Source organism: Mobula hypostoma, chromosome 12 (assembly GCF_963921235.1).
Source record: "Mobula hypostoma chromosome 12, sMobHyp1.1, whole genome shotgun sequence".
Taxonomy (NCBI): Eukaryota; Metazoa; Chordata; class Chondrichthyes; order Myliobatiformes; family Myliobatidae; genus Mobula; species Mobula hypostoma.
The window spans coordinates 107,668,303-107,691,021 of NC_086108.1; the positions used below are offsets into that span (position 1 = coordinate 107,668,303).

The following is a 22,719-nucleotide window of genomic DNA, read 5'->3' on the forward strand; positions in this document are numbered from 1 at the left end:
AATGGATAACTCACAAAAATACTGCAGAGTCTCAGCAAGTCAAGCAGTATCTGTGGAGGGGAATAACTAGCTGGCGCTCATTTCCTCCGGGTGCTCTGGTTTTCTCCCACATTATAAATACCTGTGTCAGGATGCTGCTTATTGACCTCAGCTCAAAGTTTAACACCATCGTTCCTAAATTCCCGATCGAAAAGTTCCAGAACCTGAGCCTCCCTCTGCTTCTGGATCCTTGACTTCCTAACGGGAGACCACAGTCCGTGCAGATTGGTAGTAACATCTCCACCTCTTTGACAATCAGTAATGGAGCACCTCAGGGGTGTGTGCTTAGCCCACTGCTCTACTCTCTCTACACCCACAATTGTGTGGCTAGGCATAGCTCAATGCCATCTATAAATTTGCTGATGACATTGTTGGCAGAATCTCAGATAGTGACAAGCGAGCATACAGGAGCAAGATATACCAGCCAGTTGAGCGGTGTCACAGCAACAACATTGCACTCAGTAAGCTAAAGAGCTGCTTGTGGACTTCAGAAAGGATAAAACCAAGGAACCCACAGCAGTCCTCATTGAGGGATCAGAAGTGGAGAGAATGAGCAATTTCAGGTTCATAGGTGTTCCTCACCTGGTCCCAACATATCGACGCAGCTGTGAAGAAGGCAAGACGGCAACTATGTATATTTCATTAGAAGTTTGAGAAGATTTGTATTGTCACTAACTGGCTGCATCACAGTCTGGTAAGGGGTCGGGGGATGGGGTTGCTACTGCGCAGGATTGAAAGAAGCTGCAGAGAGTTGTAAACTTAATCAGCTCTATCATGGGCACTAGCCTTTGCAGTATCCAAGATGTCTTCATGGACCGGTGCCCCAGAAAGGCAGTGTCCATCTCTGAGGACCTCCACCACGCAGGACATACCCTCTTCCCATTGTTACCATCAGGAATGAGGTCCGGGAGCCGTTAGGCACATACTCAATGATTCAGGAACAGCTTCTTCCCCTCGGTCATCAGATTTCTGAATGGACATTGAACCCATGACCACTACCTCACTGCTTTTTTTCTTGCACTACTTACTTCATTTAACTATTTAATATATACTTACTGTAATTCACAGTTTTTTTCCATATTACCATGCACTGCATTGTACTGCTGCCACAAGTATAACAAATTTCACGGCATACACCAGAGATATTAAACCTGATTTTGACATTCCAAAGGCGTACAGAATAATGGGTTAATTTGGAATTTGGTTACACGGGTGTAATTGCACGGCATGAGCTCACTGGGCCAGAAGAGCCTGTTTTCGTGCTGTGTCTCTAAATCAAAAAAAGTAGAAAATTGTTCTGGCCTACTTATATCCCACAATCAGCATCACTTTTAAAATTAGCATATTGTCTGATCATTGTCACATTCTTCCATGCTGAAAACTCCCGCTGGTAAAAGAAATTGGCTGTTGCATTTCTTACAAAGTGAATAAAACTGCAAAAAAACATTCTATTTGTTGGAAGGGCTCAGAATTTCCTGAGGTTATGAAAGACTTATTGAAGGGAGGGACCAGCAACAGTCCTGGAATGTGGGCAGCCCGTAAATGACACCACGCTTCTGGCGCCAACAAAGCGTGCCGACAACTCACTAAGCCTAACCCCTATGTCATTTGGAATATGGGAGGAAACCACAACACTTGCGGGAAATCCACATGATCATGCAGGGAACGTGCAAACTCTGGATAGTGATCCATGGTCACCTGTGCTGTAATAGTGTTACCATGGTCAAAGTCAAAGTAAATTTATTATCGAGCAACACACATCAAAGTTGCTGGTGAACGCAACTTTCTAGGAAGAGGTACAGTCGACGTTTCAGGCCAAGACCCTTCGTCAGGAAACGTCGCCTGAAATGTCGACTGTATCTCGTCCTAGAGATGCTGCCTGGCCTGCTGCGTTCACCAGCAACTTTGATGTGTGTTGCTTGAATTTCCAGCATCTGCAGAATTCCTGTTGTTTGTGTTTTTAAATTTATTATCGATGTGTGTTTCTGTCATCGACAAAGGCAATGTGGCGTGCAGGATCACCAGTGGAGACTGCAACAAAATCTACATCGGTCAGACAGGACGTAAACTCTCAACAGGTTTTATGAGAACACAAACTGGCAGTATGGAAACACGATCCACTGTCGCTGATCTTGATTCACGAAGGCCGAGAAGGACACCACTTTAACTGGGATATCTCGGAGTTTCTCGTGCAGGCAAACATGAAGCAGGCTGGAGAATTTTTAGAAATGTGGTTCTCTTCTGATAACTCCGTAAACAGACATATTGAAATAGACGCCATCGACAGACCCCCTAAGAGCCAAAGAAACACCAGCCAATAGAATTCAAAGGTCAGCTGAAGGGGCAGCCAATCAGGACTGAAGCAAGCGAACGGGACCTATATAAACGTGAGCACTCCCAGAGAGAAACACCAACAACTGCCCACTAAGGGTGTCACCTCGACTGGTGATGAAACATCTGCAAGCTAATTGGCAAGCTGTGTGAACACCACAACATCGAAGGCCTCAACCCCAGCTACCAGTATGAGTCACCTTTTCCTGTACCACCTTGAGATTTGATTTCTCACAGGCAGTTACAGGAAAATAAAGAAATACAATAGAATTTATGAAAAACTGGACTTTAACAAAGACTGACAAACAACCAGTGTGCAAAAGAAGTCCAATAGAGTAAATAAATAATACAGAGAAAATGTGTCGCAGAGTCCTTGGAAGTGAGTCTGTAGGTTGTGGAATTGGTTCAGATTTGTGGTGAGTGAAGTTATCCAGGCCAGTTAAAGAGCCTGATGGACTGCAGGGTAATTTGATGGGCCAAATGGCCTAATACTACTGTGGGTCTTATGGTCTTATAGCTGTTCTTGAACATGGTGTGTGGTATACTGAGAACAGAGTGTTCGGCAGCATCTGTGGAGGGAACAGTTGACTTTTTGAGCCGAGGAATAAAAAGGGAGAAGAGGCCATGCCACTTACAGACAAATGCAGGAATTGAAACTCGATCGCTGGTGCTATAAAGTATTACACAAACCATTGCGCTATCATATCCCCCCACTGTGACCATCCCGTAGGGGGCACAGTATCACAACGGTTAGCATCAGGCTTTACAGCAGGAGGTTCCCAACCGTCTTTATGCCATAGACACCTCCCACATCAGGAATCCCTGCTTTACAGGGTCCTTGCAAACAGCCACTCCTAGTGGCTAACAGTATAGGACCGTAGGAACAATCGGCCAGTGGAAATGGTGGGTGCAGGTTTGATTTCAACACTTAAGAGAAATTTGAATGTACATGGATTGGAGGGGTGTGGTGGGCTATCGTGCGGGTGTGGGTCGATGGAGCTAGACAGAATAATAGTTTGCCATGGTCTAGATGGGCCAAAGGGCCTGTTTCTGTACTGTAGTGCTCTATAATTCTTTGACTCTATTTAATATTGGAATTCTGAGCTTGGGGAACAATTGGCTGTTTGGAGTGAGTATCTCTTCTGTCAGTAATTGTTTTGTCAGTGTGATCTGTAGGTACACCCTCAGTGACATAGAAGTCCAGGCCTCCAAAGGAAATTGCATTGGCCCCATGTGATACCTCGTCTTACTTCAGCCCTGCACACAGATATTTTCTATGTTGTCTGGGAAGGAGCGATATAGAAGTCCCTTGACTTCCATAAAACTAATGCTAGTGTTTGCCTTCTATCAATCTGGTGACCACTGGCAGACAACGAGCCCACTGAGGCTGATCAGTAAGGTCACACAATGATTGCAGCTCCTCTGTCACTGGGCACAGCGTGATCTGGTCGGTTTGGATGGTGGCCTGAGGTGTTACTTCGGTGGGGGTAGAGGGCTGGGTTTTAGACGGTGGAATCCAGTATTCTGCTGGGTAAGGAGTCCCTGTACGTCCCCCCTGTGGAATGTGCGGGTTTCCTCCGGGTCCTCTGGTTTCCTCCCACAGTCCAAAGACATACTGGGAAGGTTGGTTATTGTTCGGGTTAGAGGTTGCTGGGCAGTGTGGCTGGAAGGGCTGGGGGAGCCTATTCCACTCTGTATCTCTAAATTTAATAAATACGACAGTCTGCATGATCCGGAAGCCTAGCAAATAGTGTGACACATCCCTCTTTACGTCAGCAGCACAGGAGTAGGAACTGCATGTAGTTTCAAACTCATGGGAGTGCAGATCTCGCACAAAGGGGCAAGTAGCCTCATGAAGATCCCACCAACCCTGCTCATGGACTGTTTGTCCCACTTCCATCGGGGAGGGGGGGTTGGGGGGAGACGATGTAGCATCCACACCAGGACCAGCAGATTCAAAAGTAGTTACTTTCTCCATGCCGTAAGGCTGATCAACACCTCCACCCACTAACCCCACCCACCACACCCCCAACCACCACTACTTTATCATTTTCTATCAGTCATCTTATGTACAGTCACTCCTGGGCCTAGAGTGACTTTATGGACTTGCAAGTAAATTCCTCCTTATCTCAGTTCTGAAGGCAGTGTCCTTGGATGCTAGACTCTTGTCCCAATGGAAACAAGTTACCTGCAGTAGATGTGAATGCAGAGTCAGAATCTGATTCACATTCGTCACTGACTTAGATGTCTGAAACTTTGTTTTGTTTTGTTGCAGCTGTACAGTGCAAAGTCGTAAAATTACAATAAGTCACAAATATAAGTACTGAGTGTAATTAAAAAGCGAAAATGAGAGGCTGTCCATGGGTTCTTGGACCATTCAGAAATCTGACAGTGGAGGAGAAGAGGCTGTTCCTGAATTGTTGGGTTTTCGGGTTCCTGTCCCTCCTCCCGGATGGTAGTTACAAGAAGAGGACGTAGCCTGGATGATGGGTGTTCTCAGTGATTGATACCTCCTTGTTGAGTTGTTAACTTTTAAAGATATCCTTGAACATTGGGGAGGGTTGTGCCCACGGTGGAGCTGCCTGAACCTACAACAATCGGCAGCCTCTTGCGATCCTGTGCATTAGAGCTTCCGTACGAGGTGATGAGGTGACCAGTCAGATTGCACTCCACCGCTGACCTGTAAAAGCACAAAAAGTGTGTTATACATCTTTTTGTACGTATCTTATTTGAAGTCACAGTCAGAGCATCTCTTGAAGAGCAGGTTGGCCTTCAAGGGCTGTGTGGCTGACACCTGCTTCTAAGTCATATGTTTGTGTGCAATAATTAATTTTCCACCATTGAACTAAGCATAAGGTTCAGTAGGAACTGAACACTGCAAATCAGCACAGTAGCGCAGCAGTCTGGGCAATGCTTGTTCTTTTACAGTGCCAGCAATCAGCAATCAGGGTCCGATTCCCACTGCTCTTTGTAAGAATTTTGTATGTTCTCCCTGTGACCACAGGGGTTGCCTCCTACGTTCTAAACGTGTATGGACTAGTAAGTTATGGGAATGCTGTGTTGGCAGCGGAAACTTGGTGACACTTGTGGGCCGCCCCTAGCGCAATACACGGACTGCGTTGGCCGTTGACGCAAATGGTGCATCTCAGTGGTATGGTTCGATGTTTCAATGCACGTGTGAGAAATAAAGCTAATCTTTAATCTTTAGTTTGAATATCTTCTAGTAATAGTATATGTGAAACAGAATCTTCTCTTCCTTTTTGGATCAGCCATGATGAAATGGCAGAGCAGACTCGATGGGCCAAATGGCCTGATTCTGCTCCTATATCTTATGGTCATCACCATAATGGGGCCTAGGACGCCAACAGCAGCTTGCCAGGTCCTCTGTCCCGGGCCAAAAGAAGGTTGATCGGCCCTGTGGCTTCTGTTTTCACCGCATGACTTTATACACCTTCTAGGTGAAGGTTTTCCTCACTCAGGGATGAGGTCTTTGGAGCTTCTGTTAGAATTTCTGTAGCTCTGCTTCTTTTTACGGGATGTTGCTGTTAGTCCCTGTGTCCAAAGCTCCTCCTTTCGCAGCCGGGCGGGACGGTCCACCGCGAAGTTGTGAAACAAAAAGCGAAGTCTTTATTCTGTCACCAGTGCACGTTCATCTCTTACAGCAGTAGACAAAGTTCTTCCCAGCTGTTATTTTGGTGGAGTGATGTGATGCTACTAGGAAAATGCTTGTAAGTGTCAGTTACCAAGTGCCCAGCATTAAACAATCGGCTGTAGGAGACTTGAGATGATCAGAACATGTTGGACCTGATGAGATACTGCTAAGTATATAGATTTCTTCTCCATCTGCCTCGGTGGAGTTAGGACTTCTGAGAACACACTCCCGCAGGCGTGGAGCCCTCCCACATCTTATCAAAAGGGCCACATTCCTAGTTGCGTCCGAGTCACTCTGTGCATAAGTTATTCGATCTTGTTCTGCTTCAAACCTACATATGATCCAGCAGTGGGAATTACTGAATGAACAGTCTGACCACCTCTGACAGAACAGAGATTCAAGACTGAAGATTGTTTAATATCATTTCCAGTACATGAATGTAAAGGAGAATGAAATAATTATTGTTACTCCAGATCTGATGCAGCACAAAAAAACACCCACAATGAGATTTTTTTAAAAACACAATAATAAAAAGAAATACAATAAATATAAATATATAAGATAGCTTATATGCATAGAATGATTGTCTGTCCATAAAGTGACGTTATGCACAGGAGTCGTAGAGTCACAGAACATGGAAACTGGTTGTAGTCCTGAACTAACGTCCATCTAATCCATGCCGGGCTGTTATTTTGCCTAGTCCCTTTGACCTGCACCTGGATCATAGCTGCCCATACCTCACCCATCCATGTACCCATCCAAATTACTCCTAACTGTGGCAATTGAGCCTGCCTGCGCCATCTCCAGCGGAAGCTCATTCCACACTCTCATCACCCTCTGAGCAAAGACGTTCTCCTCAGGTTCTCCCGAAGTACTTCACCTTTCACACTTGCCTGTGAACTGCGGTTCTAACCTCAGCCGACCTCAGCAGAAGAGGCTCGGTGTCCATGATGTGTGGAACTGCATCTACACCTCTCTGCAGTCTTCTGTGGGATCTAGTAGAACATTGGTCGTACCGAGCCATCATGCATCCGGATAATAAAATTAAGGTCTTCTGCAGATGGTGGAAATCCAGAACAACACACACAAAATGCTGGAGGAATTCAGCAGGTCAGGCAGCATCTGTGGAGGGGATTAAACAATGTCCTGATGAAGGATCTCAACCGGAAATGTCGACCGTGTTGACTCTTCATTCATTTCCATAGATGTTGCCTGACCTGCTGTTCCTCCAGCATTTTCTGAGTGTTGTTATGAACTTAATAATATTATGGGAGTTCATTTATTTGCCGGGGTGTCCATAACCTGTAACCTGGGCATTCTGTAGATCTAATTTCTATACTGAGTGGTTGCATCACAGTGGAGAGTGTCAGCAACTTTAAGTTCCTCATTGTTATCATTTCAGAGGACCTGTCTTGGGCCCAGTATTAAGTACCATTAAGAAGAAAGCACAGCATTCAGAATGTCATCTAAAACTTTGACAAACTTCTGTAGATGTGTGGTGAAGAGTATATTGACTGGTTCTGCCACAGCCTGGTATAGAAATACCAATGCCCTTGAATGGAAAAGCATACAAAAAGTAGTGGATATGGCCCAGTCCATCACAGGAAAAGCCCTCCACACTATTGAGCTCATCTAGATGAGGGAAAACTTCTTCACACAGGGAGTGGTGAATCTGTGGAATTCTCTGCCACAGGAAACAGTTGAGGCCAGTTCATTGGCAATATTTAAGAGGGAGTTAGATATGGCCCTTGTGGCTAAACGGATCGGGGGTATGGAGAGAAGGCTGGTACAGGGCTCTGAGTTGGATGATCAGCCATGATCATACTGAATGGCGGTGCAGGCTCGAAGGGCCGAATGGCCTACCCTGCACCTATTTTCTATGTTTCTATGTTTCTAAGCGCTGTTGCACGAAAGCCACATCCATCATCAAAGACCTCCCACCATCCAGGCCATGCTCTCTTCTCACTGCTACCATCAGGAAGGAAATACAGGAGCCTCAGGACCCACACCACCAGGTTCAGAAACAGTTATTACCCCTCAATCACCAGGCTCCTGAACCAGAAGGGATATTGAACTTCACTCAACTTCACTCACAGCAATGCTGAGCTGTTCTCACAAACTTTGGACTTACTTTTAAGAACTCTTTAACTCATGCACTCAGTATTTATTGATTATTTATTTATTATTATGATGATGTTTTAGTTTTCTTCCCGTATTTGCACAGTTTGTTGACTTTTGCACATTCGTTGTTGAGTGTGGTTTTTCACTGATTCTGTTGTGTTTCTTCGTATTTCCTGTAAATGCCCACAACAAAATGAACCTCAGGGTTGTACAGTAGTGTGTAAAAGTCTTAGGGAGATATATATATAGCCAGAGCACCTAAAACTTTTGCATAGGACTGTATTTGTCAACATGGAGCAGAGAGTGAGTTTGTAAATCTGTTGGGGGCAAAGGATGTTGGGAATGGTGAGGGCGGAACGTCGTGGGGCAGGTGTGGGGCAGATGGCACAGAAGAAATGCCAGGGGCAGTGGGTGGTGCATTCAGACAGACACCCAGACACCCAGACCTGGGGCACCAGGTAAGGTCATTTGATTCCACTGTTTATTCTGCTCCATAGATGCCTGACTTCCTCCAGCACTTTGTCTGTGTTACGAGGATATTGCTTAAAATGGAGAGCATCAGACATAAGGGAGAGGATGGAAAATCTTAGGTTGTTTTCTGTAGAGCAGGAATTCTCAGCCTTTTTTATGCCAGGACCCCTACCGTTAACCGAAGGGACCATGAGCCTCAGGCTGGGAAGCCCTGCTTTAGAGTATCAAAGGCTGAGAGGAGAACTGATGAGAGTTCCTCCAGCATTTTGTGTGTGTAATTCTACAGAGCATACAGTTTCGGTGAAGGGGGAGGTTTTAAAGGGGATGTACAGGACACATATTTTTTGACACAGACAGTGGTCCATGCCTCAAATAGGCTGCTAGGGAGAGTGGTGGAGGCAAAGATGATAGTGGCTTTTAGGAGACTTCGAGTTTGACACATGAATACTCAGGAAATATGAGGATATGGATCCTGTTCAGGCATAAGGAATATAGTTTAATTTAGCATCAACGTCAGTACTGATATGTTGGGCTGAAAGGCCTGTCTCGTGCTGTACTATTATTTGTTTATTTAGGGACATAACGTGGAACCATCCCTTCCGGCTCAATTAGCTGCTCCACCCAGTAATCCACCTATTTAATTCTAGCCTAATCTCAGGACTATTTACAATGACCAATTAACCTATTAACCGGTACATCTTCGGACTGCGGGAGGAAACTGGAGCACCCGGAAGAAACTCACGTATTCCATGGGGAGAATGTATGAATTTGCTTACAGAGGATGGCAGAACTGGACACCAATCAGGGGAATGCCCCGGGCGGTAATCGCGTCGTGCTAACCACTCCGCTACCATGGTGACCACAATGTTCTCATCCCTTTGTGAGCAATGCTCTGATTAAAATGAAGCATCTCAAATTCTTAAAGGAGACACATCCGTCCCAATTAGAAATGAAAAGCTGAGGAAGGAGAGATGTTTACAGTTATGTATTTGTCATTTGTCATGATGAACTCATTCTGTCGGGGTCAAGGCAATCCCCTCTCGTTTATTGTTCTGTCACAGTCCATTTCGTACAAGGGAATTGAAGAAAAGGCCCGTGGATTGAGATGTGAGGACTCTAAATGCTAAGACTCTCAAACCAGTGAAGTAAAACTTTAACAAAAATCATTCATCACAAACGCTATTAGTATTTTCCAACCAAGGAACTTACTTATTTGAGCCCATCTCCCCTTCTTTATCATAGGCAGCTGACAGCAGCTCACCAGAGTCCTTTGACCTGGGCCAGTGTCTCAAGTTGTCCCCAGGCACGGCCCACCTTCAGAGATCCTTCCTCTCCCAGGGATGAGGCCTTTGGTGTTGCTTTAGCTCTGGGCCGCTCACCCCACAACTCCCCTTCTATGCTTGGGACCATCCATAGCAGAGTTCCACCAAGGAAGATGATGTGTAAATTTCCCAGAGACAATACGATGAATAGGAGACTCCGGGATCAACGTAAAGGGTAAACCTGCTCCGACCGGGTCTGCGAACATTAACCTATGCCCCTTGCAAACCACCCCCACACAAAAAAAAGTAAGACATCTCACTGAGACTGTGGGAAATAACTCCTGGAATTATGCAGTCTACGCTTCTTTTAATTGTTTTTAAATCTAGGAACTGACATCTTAAGCCCTGGATTGTCAGCTCCTGAGAGGAGTGAGACAATGCTTAAAGCAACAGTCCCTGCAGAATTCACCGTGTTATCATTGATTTGGGACCGACGTGCTGTAGAGAGCCAAGGCAGGGAAAGAAACTGCAGCAATTTTCACTGCCATTGTAATCATTTGCAAAGAAGTGGTTCAGCACTGCTGGGAATATGTTAAAAATGTTTTTATTCTGCATGTCCCTGCCTCCCTCCTCTCTGTCTCTAAGAGAACGAAATGATCTGTTTGAAGAGAACAATTCCCATGACTTCATTTGCAAAGCGCTGAGCTTCCTTCTGGTTCCTTTTATGCTGAGGAAAAATGGCAGTAATCATTAATAACATTTCCTGTCAGCGACAAAGAAACCCTCATTGTTCTGATGTCTTGCCAGTTTAATCGTGTGCATTCACCTAGATGTTAACTATTTTGAGACAGTTTCAATGCCGGGCTCTGATTTCCCACACCAGGTGCTATATAACTCTGAAAAGGCACAAATGGATCTTTCTTTTTGTTGTTGCTGTTATTGAGGAGGGGGCATATGAATATGTAGTGGTACTGATTGGCAATCTCTCGTCTTATTCCTTAAAAGGGGTCCCTGCGAAGCTGAATCCATGAATTCACCGGCCTTCCTTGTCTGGACTGTCACCTTAGTTACACGCGTCAGCAGAGGAAGGTGTTGACCTGCGTAGATTGGAGCAACAGTTGAGCCTGGAATCAAGAGTCTGGAAGATGGACGCAGCAAGACTTTGTGTGGCTCCGTGTGGTACGTTTCAAAGTTACAATCAGTTCTACCTCTTATGATGCTTAACAAATATCAATCTTAATACGTGCATGCTTGGTGAGGGCTGGCTGTCATTACCGTTGAATAAACATGTGCACAAGAGGTCATATCAGGCCAACTCAGCCATTTTGGAATGGCAGAGTAGGACTTGCTCACAAAATATTTTGTTTGTTATCTGCAAGTAGTTTTTTATTGATCCTCCGCTGCCTTGCGGCTGTGCCCACCCATGGGGAAGGCTTCAGGAGTAAATCCCGAGGACAAATCCAGAAGGTGGTCTTATGTTGAGTTCGATACTGACTGACAACTCCTGCAATGCCACCGGTGCCAAACGGTATCGGTCTCTGCCGTTCCCGTGAAGAGGTGGAGCCTGCTGCATGGGCAACAAATTGCTCTCCATGTTGTACTGCCCTTGCTTGATTACTGGCTTGTGTATCCCGTGGACAGCTAGGACACAACCCCCATTCAACCGCAACCAAAGGAGGGCTTTCACTGATTTTTTGTATTTCTTTGCTCTACTGTGAATGCCTGCAAGAAAACAAATCTCAGGGTGTATATGATGACATATATGTAGTTTGATAGTAAATTTACTTTGAACTTTGAAATGCTGGAGGAGCTCAGTAAGTCAGGCAGCATCTATGGAGAGGAATAAGCAGTCAAGGTTTCAGGCCAAGACCATTCATCAGGGTTAGGATCTGGCTGTGTGGCCATTAAAGCCTGCTCTATCACATAGAAAAATCCTGGCTGGTCCACCCTTGTCCTCCTCTCCTCTTCCCTGCTTGCTCTCTATAGTCCTTGGGTCCAGAATTCTTTCTCTGCTTTGAGTGTGTTCAATGATAGAGCTCTCAAAGTTGTTTGAGGCAGAGAATTCCACAGGACAGCAGGTTCTGGACCCTAGAGCAACATGTAGTCGTTTGGAGGAACTCAGCAGGCCAAGCAGCAATGGTGGGCAGAAAGGAACTGTCGTTGCTTCTGGTCAAAGCCATGTGTCCATTTCCAGGTGGTCAGGTAATGAAAATTAGTCGTCACAGGATGCTGCCTAGATTAGAGAGATGAGGAGAAGCTGAGCGAGCTTGGGCTTTTCTGTTTGGTGCGAAGGAGGATGAGAGGTGACTTGATGGAGGTGTACAAGATAATAACTTGCATAGTTCACATGCACAGACAGAGACTTTTTTTGCACGGCAGAATTGGCTAATATGAAGGGGCATAATTTGAAGGTGATTGAAGGAAAGTATAGGGGTTGGTATAGGTAGTCAGAGGTGGGTTCTTCACTCAGAGAGTGGTAAGTGCATGAAACTCACTGCAAGGTGGATGTGGTTACTGTGGGGACGTTTAAGAGACTTAGGCAGATGCATTGGACAATGGGAACATGAAGGGAGGAGGTTACATTGACTTTAGAGTTGGTTAAAAGTTTGGCACAGCATTGTGGGCTGAAGGGCCTGTACTGTGCTGGAGTGTTTTATGTCCTATGTTGCACGAATACCCTTGTTTTTTGCCCTTGAGACGTGGTAGTGAGCAGCCATCTTGACCCACTGCAGTCCTCCTGGTAAAGGCATCCCACAATCACATTGGGGAGGGAGTTCCTGGATTTAGGTAGGACCATAAGAAGTCTCCAAAAGAAATTGCTTTGGCCACACGTGGTACCTCGGTCTTACTTCAGCCCTGCACACTTGATATTTCCTATGTTGTCAGGAAGGAGAGATATGGAAGTCCCTTGACTTCCATAAATTTAATGCTAGTGTTTGCCATCTATCAACCTGGTGACCACTGGCAGACAACGAGCCCACTGAGGCTGATCAGTAAGTTCACAGCTCCTCTGTCACTGGGCACGGCGTGATCTCCTGTAGTTTTGCTCACGTCAGTTTGGATGACGGCCTGAGGTGTCAGTTTTGGGGTGTTAGGCCATGGAATCCAGTGTCCTGCTAGTAACACGGGCAGTTAGTGGGTTACCTAAGGCTCTCTGTAAACCAATTGTTCCATTATTCAGGAGTGTCTATTTTCTATGGCTACCCTTGTGTTGCCACTCTACCTTTCTCTCTTTATTTTATTTAAAATTAGAGCGTGGAACAGGCCTTTACGGTCCACTGAGCTGCTGCACCCAGCAGCCCACCCATTTAACCCAAGACTAATCACAGGACAATTTACCATAATCAATTAACTTACTAACTTTGGACTGTGGGAGGAAACCAGAGCACCTGGAGGAAACCCATACGCACACTTGAAGGAATGTATAAAACTTGCTTACAGGCGGCATTGGAATCGAATTCGGAAACCTGCGCCTAGAGCTGTAATTGCATCACGCTGACCATCACACTGATGTCGCACCCCATTTCCGATCATTCTTTCATTTCATAATCCCATAAGAATAGGAGCAGAGTAGGCCATTCAGCCCACCGATCTGCTCTGCTGTTCAATCATGGCCAACTGTTTTTCAACCCCATTCTCCTGCTGTCATGGTCCAGTCCATGAAGTCCGTATTCCAGTTCACGGTCCGGTCCGTGACTCAGACCCCAGAACTAGGCGAGACATGACGAGGCTTGGGTTCTTCGAGGCAAGGCAAGGCAAGGCTTCAGGCGAGGCAGCAGAAGGAAGGGGAAGGGAAGGGATTCAGACAGGGGGTAAGGACAGGATGTGAGACTCCTGGACAGGACAAGGGAATCTCAACACAGGACGAGGGAACCCCAGCACTGGGCTGGACAAAGTACTCCTGGGCTGGGCGAGACACATGGACAAGACGAGAACACAAAGCCATGGCAGTAGAGTCCATGGACCGGACCGTGAACCGGAATGCGGACTTCACAGACTGGTCCGTGACAGTACCCCACCGTCATGTCCTTGCCTGGTTCTGGGGTCTGAGCCCGAGGCAAGACCCAGGTTCTGGGTCTTTGTCCAGTCTCTGGCTCAGAGTCCCAAGCTCCTAGTTCATGGTTCCTTGTCCGGGTTCCCGGTCTAGTCCATGTCCTAGCCCAAGTCTGCGTTCTTGTCCCTGTTCCTTGTCTGTATCCTATCACATCCCTACTCTAGTCAAGTCCTGTTCCTAGTACTTCAGTATCTGTGTCTTCCACTTAGGTTCGTTCACCAGCACCCCCTTTGTGATACCTGCCTTGTCCCTGTAAACTTTAAATGTCTTTACCATTGAAGAACCTACCAATCTGTATTAAATTCAGCCTCCATAGTTGTTTGTGGAGTTGACCTCCACAGATTCACCACGCTCTCTCTGAAGAAATTCCTCCTCCTCTCTGTTCTTAAAGAACATCCCTTCATTCTGAAAGGGAGGGGGTGTTCTCTTGTCCGAGACTCTTCTACTACTGGAAGAATCCTTTTCACGTAAACTTCATCGAGGCCTTTCAGTATCCAGTAGGTTTCAATGCAAACCACACCCCCCCCCACCCATTCCTGCTGAACTCTGTCAAGTAGTGTCTCTTTGGCCCATGATGTTATGTTCACCTTTTAATTTAGTCCAAGATTAACCCTTCGTTCTCCTTTGATCCAAAGAGAAAGCCTCTAGCTTCCTCAACCTATCTTTGTACAATATGCTCTCTAATCCGGGCAGCATCCTGTTAAATCTCCTCTACATCCTCTCTAAAGCTTTCACATCCTACCTATAAGGGGGAAACATTCCATAAGTTCCACATGGTCACAGGGAGAATGTACAAATCCCGTACAGACAGTGGTGGAATTGAACCCGGGCCACTAGCGCTGAAATAGCATTGCACTAAATGCTACACTATCATGCCGTAAAATAATAGAAAGTAAATTTGGTAAGGATGTTTCGAGGAAATTGGAGAGGAGATGATCATGGTGAGACTATACAAATTCCGTCCAGATAGCAGCGGAATTGAACCCGAGTCACCAGTACTGTAACAGCATTACGTTAACTGATATTCTACCGCACAGTGCAGAACTCCGTGCGGACAGCAGCGGAATTGAATAGAGGTCACCGGCGCTGTAACGGTGTACGCTAAACACTACGCCACCATGCCTTAAGGTAATAGAAAGACATTTGATAATGTCTTTGTAATGTATGTGGAAAGAAACCAAACACCCATGTGATCATAGGGACAATGTGCAAACACTTTACAGAGGGTGGCGGGGATTGAACCTGAGTTGCTGGCACAGTAATAACGTTACACTATGGACTCACTTTCAAGGACTCAAAACTCAGGTTATGGACATTTATTTATTTATTTGTTTATTGTTTTTGTTGTGTTGTTTTTAATTTTTTCTCAGCTCCGGCTTTCTGGAGATTTACATAGATATTGATGTTCATTCCTAATTGATTAATGCTATTGTATAGTGACTTTGGGATGATACCAGTTGTAGATATTACTATTGGGACACTGTATATCCTGCTCATGTTCCAAAGTCTTTCAACTTCCTCTGGTGTTTTTTGCTTACTGATTTCTATTTGTTATGTGTGTTTGGAATAGCTCTATCTATAAGTAAGTTGTTCTTGCTTGTTTATCCTGTAATATTATACCCAGATGGTTATTATGGATTGTTCTATCTGTAATATAATTTGTGGGACTCTGACTCTAAAACTGTTTATAGCAAGGTATGAAACCTTTTATGAGTTTATATTTTAAAGCAAGATTTTGGTGAATGATGTTTGCCTCTTGATTGTGCCTGTGCAAGTAATCAGATTGTGTTAAACCACTCATTATTACTTTTGTTTTTTTCCCAGCTCAAGCTGGTAAAACCTGAGGTACGGGCATATCCAAGCACACTCATTTCTCAATTGCTAAGAACTTTTGGATTATTCTAGTGTTGTTTAGAAACATAGAAAACCCACAGCACAATACAAGCCCTTCAGCCCACAAAGTTGTGCCGAACATGTCCCTAACTTAGCAATTACTAGGGTTACCCATAGCTCTCTATTTTTCTAAGCTCCATGTCCCTATCCAAAAGTCCCTTAAAAGTACCTATCGTATCTGCCTCCACCACCGTTGCCAGCAGCCCATTCCATGCACTCACCACTCTCTGCGTAAAAAACTTACCCCTGACATCTCCTCTGTACCTACTCCCCAGCATCTTAAGCCTGTGCCCTCTTGTGGCAACCATTTCAGCCCTGGGAAAAAGCCTCTGACTGTCTACACAATCAATGTCTCTCATCCTCAATCCAGGTAACATCCTTGTAAATCTCCTCTCCACCCTTTCTATGGTTTCCACTGTGGAAAGTATATCTAGTGCTGTGACTTTCTGGAGTTGTAGATATTACTATTGGGACAATCTATACCCTGTTCATGTTCCATAGTCTTTCAATTTCCTCTTTTAATTCAGTGTTTTTTACTTACTAATTTCTGAATGTTATGTATGTTTGAAATGGCTCTATCTATTAACTAAGTTGTTCTTGCCTGCGTATCCTGTAATATTATATCCTGACTTATTGTGGATTGTCTTATCTGTAACAATGGGTCAATTGTAGTATAATTTGTAGGATTCTAACTCTAAGGCTGAATCAGGCTTGTGTTTATAGTAAGGTATGGTGTCTTTAATGAGTTTGTATTTTAGAGCAAGAATCAAGTTTGCCACTTGATTGTGCCTGTGCAAGTAATCAGATTATGTTAAACTGCTCATTATTATTATTATTATTACACACTGGTTGCTTGTATTGTTGGACGTAGTCTTTCATTGATTCTATTGTGTTTCTGTGTACTTACCTTGAAAACACACAAGAAAATGAATCTCAGGGTAGTGCATGGTGACGTATATGTACTTTGATAATAAATTTACTCTGAACTTTTTGAGCTGTGCCACCGTGTTACCCGTAACTCCTTACAGACAAGGGTGGGAATTGAAACTGGGTCACTGGCACAGTAATAGCATTACATAAACGCCACTGTGCCACCCCCAGAATCTCTGCAAAGATTTAGGAAGAATGATAGCGAATGTGAAATAATATTAAGCACATTTGATAATGAACAGAGCACAGTCACATAACCCCTCAAACAGTAAAAGCTCCTGTATTCTTGTCAAGTGATTTGAAATTAACTGTTAGAAGTTGATGAAGGCATGGTGACAAATGATAAAATCCCCAAGTATTGTGTAACGTCAGCGAGGTTTGTAGTTTTGATTTTAATTAAATTTTAATATAATTTAAATCCTTTGATTTCCATTTTTTAATATTCTGATAATACATTATTTGTATTTAATTGACTGAATCTTTGAAATTGCCTTCAGTGAGCCAGATTTCAATGGGGCCAATTATATGAAGATATCATGGCATCTAATTAGATTTGAAGTGGGTTTCATGTTGGTCCTCTAACTTTGTTTACTCATTAAATTAACCTGTTTGCACTTGTTGCATTCTTCACTGGCTTTTTTTGACTCTCTTTCATTCTCTCCCCTTCTCCCAAGTTATTGTTTCCTTTTCTTTCCGAATGTTTTGAAGACGTTATTTCTTACGAGGAGGTTCACAGATGTCTTCCTTTGCTCTGTCAAGGTTGCCATTTCCTGCTAAAAAAAATACCGGCAATTTTCATCCTCGGTTACAGTACACACAAAACCCAGAGTCAGAGAGAAATGCAATGCAGAAACAGGCCCTTCGGCCCACCAAGTTCATGCTGACCACCATGCACCCATTAATCCCACATTCCAATGAACCCCTTCCCCCCTCACCTCTGCCACAGGTTCTAACACATTTCTGCACACCAGGCGTAATGTACAGTATTTAGTTAACATACCAGTGTACAAAGAGTGGGAGCAAACCAGAGCGTAAGACCCAAGTCCATAAAACCATATGACAAAGGTCCAGAATTAGGCCATTCAGCCTATTCCATCATGGTGGATTTATTAACCCTCTCAACCCCACTCTCCTGCCTTCTCCCTGTAACCTCTGACACTCTTCCTAATCAAGGATCTATCAATATCCGCTTTAAATATCACCAGTGATAGCCTCCACAGCCATCTATATCATTGAGTTCCACAGATCTGCCAGCCTCTCGCTAAAGAAATTCTTCCTCTTCTCTGTTCTGAAGGGACATCCTTGTAGTCTGAGGCTATGCCCTCTGATCTTAGACTCTCCAAGTGTAGGAAACATCCTCTCCACATCCACTCCATCTAGGCCTTTCGATTTTTGAGGTTTCAGTGAGATCCCCCCCCCATTCTAAACTCCAGGGACACACAAGCCCTGACCATGAAGTAGGCCTCCCATGTTAATCCTTTCACTCCCAGAATCATTCTCGTGAACCTCCTCTAAACCAGCACATCCTTTTTTAGATAAGGGGCCCAAAATTTCTCACACTACTCCAGGCATGATCTGACCAATGCCTTATAAAGCCTCAACATTACACCTTTGCTTTTATATTCTTGTGCTTTAGAAATTAATGCTAACGTCACATTTGCCTTCCTTAGAACTGACTCAATTGGCAAGTTAACCTTCAGGCATTCCTACACGAGGACTCACAAAACCCTTTAAACCTCTGATTTCTGAATTTTCTTCTCGTCTAGAAAATAGTCTATGCCTTTATTCCTTCTACCAAAGTGCATGACCATACACTTCCCTATACTATATTCCACCTGAAACTTCTTTGCCAGTTCTCTTAAGATGTCCAAGTCCTTTGCAGACTCAACATTACCTCTGTATCATCCACCAATCTGGCCACAGAGCTAATTCACCCACACAGATTACAGATTATTGACATACCACCTACAAATTGCTTCCAGGCAGTGAAGACTTTGGGTAGAACTGAAAGCCGATCGGTGAACGCTTGCGCTGCAAAGCATTGCACTAACTGCTACGCTAACATGCTGCCCCGTATTTCCAATATATGGAAATCCAACCTGGTTTACCACTTAGCATAACCCCCTGTCCCCAGTGGACATAAAGCATCGATCACCACAGCACATGGGCAGTTCAATGATCAAAGTAAATTTATTATTAAAGTACGTATATGTCACCATAACCTCCAAGAGGACCACAAACTTGTCGGAGGGTTTGGAAGCTTGCGTGCCTCAATGACCTGGAAAGCTACGTTGGCTGGAGTCAGGGTCTTGTGCTTTGATTCTTGGTAGGGTTACCCATGCCAAACAGGTCAAAGCATAGAGGCCAGACTAAAAGTGATCCACCAGTCCTCCAGGTTCAGGGCTTCCGTTCAGAGATAACAACCCTGACTGGTAAAACAAAATTGTTACTGAAACAGAATGAAGAATCCTACATCTGTCAGGAGGACGATATTCCTGAGTTTCCACCCAGGACTTTCATTACTGACTATAAACCAAGTGGAAGCTGACATAGTGAAGGAAGACTTGAACACCGCTAACAATGGAAGACCTTCATTGCTGCCTAAATGTCAGTGTCAGTGGAGAAGAAATATGTCACTGTATACAACCCTGGGATTCATTTTCTTGTGGGCAATCACAGTAAGTGCAAGAAACACGATAGAATCAATGAAAGACCGTACCCCACCGTGTGAATAGCAGCCAATGTACAAAATAAAACTAGCAAACTGTGCAAATACAAAAAGAAAGAGTAATAATAATATAATAATAAATTAATAAACAACCCATTTGAAGATTCCTTGAAAGTGAGTCCAGTTGAGTGGGGCAAGTGCAGTTGAGTGAAGTTATCCCTTCTGGTCCAAGAGCCAGATTTACAAACTTGCTCTCCACCCCATGGCGACAAATACAACACTGTGCATTTCATCAGTACAAGGGAAAACAACGACAGGCTGGAGAGTATAATGGTACAGTGCTAAAGTGCAGTGCAGGCAGATTGTGAAGTCGAGAGGCCATGTCCATTTATCCGTAGTTTTATTTTAAATTTAATTTCAAGATACAGCACCAGGTAACAGGCCCTTTCAGCCCAATGAGTGCACGCTGCCCAATTACACCCAAGTGACCAAGTAACCTGCAAACCCGTACGTCTTTGGAATGTGGAAGGAAACTGGAGCACCTGGAGGAAACCCATGCAGTCACTGTGAGAACGTACAAACTCCTTAGAGACAGTGGCGGGATCGGAACCACGGTCACTAGCATTGTAATAGTGCTATGTTAACCACTACAATACTGTGCCATCCCTGCTTATAACAGCAGAATTAAAATTGTCCTTTAGTCTGGTTTCCTTGAGAGTGACCGACATAGGAGGGGGTCTTGGATTATGTTGGCTGAGTTCCCTGTGGGAACGATGGACAGAGACCATGGCGGGGAGGCTGGTTTCTATGAAGTGCAGAGTTGTGGCCACAGTTCTCTGCAGTTTACTGAGTTGTGTCCACAATTCTCTACAGTTTACTGCAGTTGTGGGCAGAGCAGTCACCAAACTATGATGCACCCAGAATGTCAAAGTTGTTCAGAGTCACCAAGTATGTGTCACATTTCTTTAAAAGGGAAGAGTAACTGCAAGCATAACAATGATTATAGAAACTGATCTCTGTGGAAGGCTCGGATTCATGGTCTTCTGCTGCTGTAGCCCATCACTTCACAGTTCGATGCATTGTGTGTTCAGAGATGCTCTTCTGCACACCACTGTTGTAACATGTAGTTATTTGAGTTATTAGTGATCCATGACTTTAAAAAGCTTTGCAAACTCCTCTGCTCTTTTCTGCATGAAAATCCCAGGAGATCAGCGGGTTCTGAAATACTCGAACCATCCCATTTGGCACCTCTCTTGGATCACATTTCTTCCCCATTCTGATGTTTGGTCTGAACAACAACTGAACTTCTAGACCATGTCTACATGCTTTTATGCGTTGAGTTGCTGCCACATGATTTGTATTTACGAGCAGATGTACAGGTGAACCTAATGAAGTGAGCACTGAGTGTAGACCATAGAACAATGCTGCACAGTATGGGCCAAAGAGAAAAGCCCCAGCTTGCATAGTCTATGCTCTCTGTTCCAGGCATCATCCTGTTAAATCTCATCTACACCCTCTCTAAAGCTTCCACATCCTTACTATAATGAAGCAACCAGATCTAAACACAAGGTGGGTTAACTCCTGCTCTGCTTTTTCAGGAACCCCCCCCCCCCCCGCCTACACACAGAATCATCTGGCCACTCAGGCATGTTATATCAAGCAATTATCAAAAGAAGAAACGTGTTTAGTCATCTGTGCCTGAGGTGGACAAGGACAGTGAATGGGAGCTGCTTCCTGAAGGTTAAATGTTTGTTTTGCAGCGTACCATGCGTGTGATTAATACAGCGAGAATGCTCAGGGGCTTTTGATCACAGGGAAACTGAATCCAGTTGGGATGCAGTTGACCCAAATTAGCATTGTCCCTGTCGTGGTCTGTCCTACCTAAAACAGCAAAAAGCAGGTGTTAGACGGGGATTTTAATTTAGATCAATGAGTGGCAGATAGTCAAACATCGGCAGCAAATATGAACATGTAGAGAGCATCTGTGCCTGAAGCAACTGCTGAGTTCATACCAAACAGAAAGATCGTTTTTTTTCTTTCAGATTTAACAGGATTTACACTCTTCATTGTAAAGTTCAGCATTCTTTTGAGGGGAGGTTTAAATTAGATAATGAGAAGCTTCATTAATTCATTTGTTTTGAACTTGTCCGTGTCTTGAAAAATATTGGAAGGAAGTTTTTCAAACTTTTTCTTTACTTTTCAAAGTCAATTTTAAGCCTAATCCTCTGACGGTCCTATTCGGTATTGTTGCAGGACAAGATATCAAGCTGAAGACATCTGATTTATATATTTTGGCCGCAAACAACAGGAATTCTGCAGATGCTGGAAATTCAAGCAACACACATCAAAGTTGCTGGTGAACGCAGCAGGCCAAGCAGCATCTATAGGAAGAGGCGCAGTCGACGTTTCAGGCCGAGACCCTTCGTCAGGACTAACTGAAGGAAGAGTGAGTAAGGGATTTGAAAGCTGGAGGGGGAGGGGGAGATCCAAAATGATAGGAGAAGACAGGAGGGGGAGGGATAGAGCCGAGAGCTGGACAGGTGATAGGCAAAAGGGGATACGAGAGGATCATGGGACAGGAGGTCCGGGAAGAAGGACAGGGTGGGGGGGTGACCCAGAGGATGGGCAAGAGGTATATTCAGAGGGACAGAGGGAGAAAAAGGAGAGTGAGAGAAAGAATGTGTGCATAAAAATGAGTTACGAGCGGGAGGTGGGGCCTAGCGGAAGTTAGAGAAGTCAATGTTCATGCCATCAGGTTGGAGGCTACCCAGACGGAATATAAGGTGTTGTTCCTCCAACCTGAGTGTGGCTTCATCTTTACAGTAGAGGAGGCCGTGGATAGACATGTCAGAATGGGAATGGGATGTGTGGATAGACATGTCAGGAATGGGATCCCATTCCCATTCTGACATGTCTATCCACGGCCTCCTCTACTGTAAAGATGAAGCCACACTCAGGTTGGAGGAACAACACCTTATATTCCGTCTGGGTAGCCTCCAACCTGATGGCATGAACATTGACTTCTCTAACTTCCACTAGGCCCCACCTCCCCCTCGTACCCCATCTGTTACTCATTTTTATGCACACATTCTTTCTCTCACTCTCCTTTTTCTCCCTCTGTCCCTCTGAATATACCTCTTGCCCATCCTCTGGGTCACCCCCCCCCCGTCTTTCTTCCCGGACCTCCTGTCCCATGATCCTCTCGTATCCCCTTTTGCCTATCACCTGTCCAGCTCTTGGCTCTATCCCTCCCCCTCCTGTCTTCTCCTATCATTTTGCATCTCCCCCTCCCCCTCCA

The 22,719-nt window shown here is 44.7% G+C and overlaps 1 protein-coding gene across 2 annotated transcripts in view; it reads left to right on the plus strand.

Moving 5' to 3' along the window:
* adgrl2a (adhesion G protein-coupled receptor L2a) overlaps positions 1–22,719 on the plus strand; it is a 982,900-nt gene that overhangs the window by 208,539 nt on the left and 751,642 nt on the right. Inside the window, exons 1-2 of one of the 2 annotated variants that reach the window (XM_063064761.1) lie at positions 10,746–10,759; positions 10,882–11,055. The gene's annotated coding sequence lies outside the window, so the exon portion shown is untranslated. Of the gene's footprint in view, positions 1–10,745; positions 10,760–10,881; positions 11,056–22,719 lie in introns of those variants that run through there. The other variant, XM_063064760.1, reaches the window with a different exon arrangement.